General features: G+C 37.2%; 1 non-coding gene across 1 annotated transcript; it reads right to left on the bottom strand.

Moving 5' to 3' along the window:
- Positions 1–2,558: 2,558 nt before the first annotated feature.
- On the bottom strand, positions 2,559–2,662 carry LOC127903161 (small nucleolar RNA R71). Its single transcript, XR_008055880.1, has one exon. It is a non-coding gene; the product is annotated as a small nucleolar RNA R71 (small nucleolar RNA).
- Positions 2,663–3,703: the final 1,041 nt, after the last annotated feature.

Here is a 3,703-nt window from a genome sequence, read left to right as displayed (position 1 = left end):
ATTCTCTTGTAGTGAAAATTCAAATCTTTTATCTAGAGAGAACAACACTTCATGAGATGGAACTCTCTTATTGTTTATTCGTTAACAGTTGTAGCTTCTCCAAGGAGCGGCTCATAAATTATTCCTACGACTTATGAAATCTGAGCTTGAATTACCTATAGTTGTCTGTATGGACCTAGACTTTCAAACCAATCTCATAAAGATCTAATAAAACGAGAACTGAACTCTTTAAGGACTGTTTGGGGTGTTACTCCAGTTCTGAGCATTTGAACATCAATCCAAGCAGAAAATTCTTGAAATCTGGCTGGCCATTTTACTCTTGGAATGTCATCAAAAGTAAACCATGGGCCATTGGTGTTGAGTGTTAGAAAATGCATATTTATAAAGGAGAAAACCATCATTTTACATTTCAAGTCTTACTAACAACCCTTACTTTTATGTATTTAACCTTCTTGTGATTTAATTACATGTGTTTTATTTTAATTAAGTATTTTATGTATTTTAGGGGCATTATAGTCATTTCACAATAAAGGAGAGATCAGACGGCAAAACGGACATCACTTTTGAACTCAGGACGGTCGAAAACCTTAGGAGGAGCATAAAAGGAAAAATGGCACTATTCATATGTACGGTACTATTCACGTGTACGGTACTAACTACGTTACTGTTCACAACACTGTTCACATAGACGGATCGATGACGTGGCATTGACCGATGATGTGGCATTGACTGATGAGGTGTCACAATCCTATTGGGCTAAAATTCTTATGTACTGTTGATGGTGACGTGGCAGCATATCAGTGGATGAAAAATCTCGCGTACGGTACATGCATCACACAGGATTATTTTCAACCAAACCGCGTTACTGTTCATCCGAGTCAAACCGTGTTACTGTTCATCCACGTGGTCAAACCGTGGACTGTTGACTGATGACGTGGCGCAATCCTGAGCGTCCAAACTGTTTTTAATCCGATGGCCATGATTTACTCCATGTATCTATAAAAAGGGGGCCTCCCCCCCTAATTTGATATCTCTGAATCCATTTTTGGACTCTGTTTTCTGTAATTCCCTCTCCATCTTGTATTTTCTAGGTATTTTAATAAATTCCCATTTTGCCCCTAGTTCGATTATGAGTGGTTAATTTTCTTTTAAGCTTGGGTTGAAGGTGAAGTCTCAACATGTGTCATGGGCTTAATTTGGTAAATTTATTTTCTCTTCCCCTCTAGTTTTTGTCGATGTTTTGACTTCTTGTCGACAAATAATAATATTCTTGTCTAGTACCGCCTTGGTTTCACCGGCCCTCTAGTACAAGGTTATTATTATTTGGCACGATAAGCCCTTAGCACCATATTGATTAGAGCGTGGTTCATGAGGTGTGGATTTCCCCCTCATGATTTAATTGGCATTAATAAGGATTATTTAGCCCATGATGCATGTTGATACGGATCCAAATACCCAAGTACGTCATTTTAATAGAATTCTCTTCAATTTATTCTCGCCATTTCAATTCCAATTTTAGAATTTATTCTCGTCATTTTAATTTAAGTTTTAACATATTCCAAATCATTTCCACCACAAATCCAATCTCCCATTTACAAAATTAATTCTACACACAATTAAAATTCACCTCCTCGTGGGATCGACACTCGTCACCATTAGTCTATACTACAATAGATTCGTGCGCTTGCGAGTACATTAAAATTTGCACAACAAGTTTTTGGCGCCGTTGTCGGGGAGGAAAGTAATTTTAATTCATAGAATTAATTTTTGTGAATAATTTCATTTAATTGTTTTTTGTAATTTTGTTTTTATTAAAAAAAAAGTGAATCTACATTTAAAGGTTAGTATTTCTTTTCTTTTTCTCTTCTTTAAATTTCTGTAATTTAATTTTCAAGTTATTTTTTTTCTTTGTAATTTTTGTTTATCTTACTAATTCTTTTTAGTTAATTTATTTCACGTATTTGTTTTTGTGTATTTTTATAGAAAGTTTGTAATAGCGCAATAAGGTTAGTATCGTAATTTCTCCCTCTTATTTATTTTTATTTGTTTTATTCCCATCTTTATTTTCATTTTATTTGTTTTGCATGCATGGTCGTAGGTCATTATTACCTAATCTTGAACCTATAGACCTTGAACTTGAGAAAACACTTCGCACACACAAACAAGTAAAAAATAAAATGGATTTACAATCACAGGAGAGGCCATTTAAAGATTATTTCAGTCCTTTAGCTAATTTGAGCACATCATGCATAAGATACCCAAATGTAGCTGCTAGGAGCTTTGAACTAAAACCTAGTGTGCTAAATTATCTCCCCACATTTTATGGCCTAGAAAATGAGGACACATATAATCATCTGAATGATTTTCATGCTATTAGTCAAACTTTTAAATACGAGAATTTTTCAGACGATGATGTTAAACTTAGATTATTCCCATTTTCTTTAAAGGATAGAGCTCGTTCATGGTTAAATACTTTACCTGCTAATAGCATCACATCATGGGAACAAATGGTAACTAAATTTTTGAATAAATATTTCCCAGTGCATAAAACCAATGCTATTCGCAGGGAAATCTCGGAGTTTACCCAGAGAGAGGACGAGCAATTTTTCGAAACATGGGAGCGATTCAATGGGCTACTCTTGAAGTGTCCACATCATGGGTACGAGAAATGGCACCAATGTCAATACTTTTTGGAGGGATTACTGCCGAATGTGCAAGAATGGCTAATGGCAACAAGTGGAGGAGAGCTAATGTCAAAAAGTGCATCAGAAATTTGGGAATTCTTCCAGCGACAAGCAGATAATTCCCAACAACGGAGTCGATCACTCAGGACTACTAGAAGAATTAAAGGAGTGAATGAGGTTCAAATTGGCGAATCAACTTCAGGAATCAAAGAAGTCAAGGAGATGGTTGAAGGTCTTGCTCGACAAATAGCATCGTTATCGACTGCTAAATCAACAGAATCACATGACCATGACTCATACTCAGATTAAGCCAATGCCATAGGTGTAATAAGAAAACCATCGAATTACAACCCATACTCCAACACATAATCCTGGATGGAGAGACCACCCCAATTTTTCATGGTCTCAAGGATTCCAACAGAATGGACCAGCAGCTCCAGCTCCACCAATGCAACCAATTCCGTAAATTCCTCAAGCCTCTCAACCCCCATTTAGACCATACAATCAGAACCAGAACTACTCTCAACCCAGACCATGGGAGGATTCATTCCAAAATCTCAAGAATCTTACTCACTCTACGATTGAGCAACAGAATCGCACCATTGATGGACTACGAAATGAATTGAGAGCGGGCTTCAACTCACAAGCCCAATCAGTTTCAAGCCTTGAGAAGATGGTGGGACAACTTGCTTCTTCAGTTCAGACCTTGGCAATGACCGTTGAGAAAGGTAAATTTCCAAGTCAACCAGTGCCTAACCCTAAAGGAGTGCATGAAGCAAGTACCAGTTCACCGCAACAGCATGGAGAGGTCAAAGCAGTCATGACCTTGCGAAAAGAAAAAGAAGTCGACAACAAAGTGGAGATGCCGGTGACAAAAGAAAATCAAATTGTACCTGTGAATGTTGAGGACTCATCACCGGAGGAGAGAGAAGAAACCAACCCACGGGAATATGTTCCCAAAGCTCCATTTCCTCAGAAGTTAGCTAAAGGAAAAAAGAGAAAATCCACAGGTGAGATTC

Source organism: Citrus sinensis, chromosome 6, assembly GCF_022201045.2.
Source record: "Citrus sinensis cultivar Valencia sweet orange chromosome 6, DVS_A1.0, whole genome shotgun sequence".
In the NCBI taxonomy this organism is placed as follows: domain Eukaryota; kingdom Viridiplantae; phylum Streptophyta; class Magnoliopsida; order Sapindales; family Rutaceae; genus Citrus; species Citrus sinensis.
This window is presented reverse-complemented; position numbering and strand designations above follow the sequence as displayed.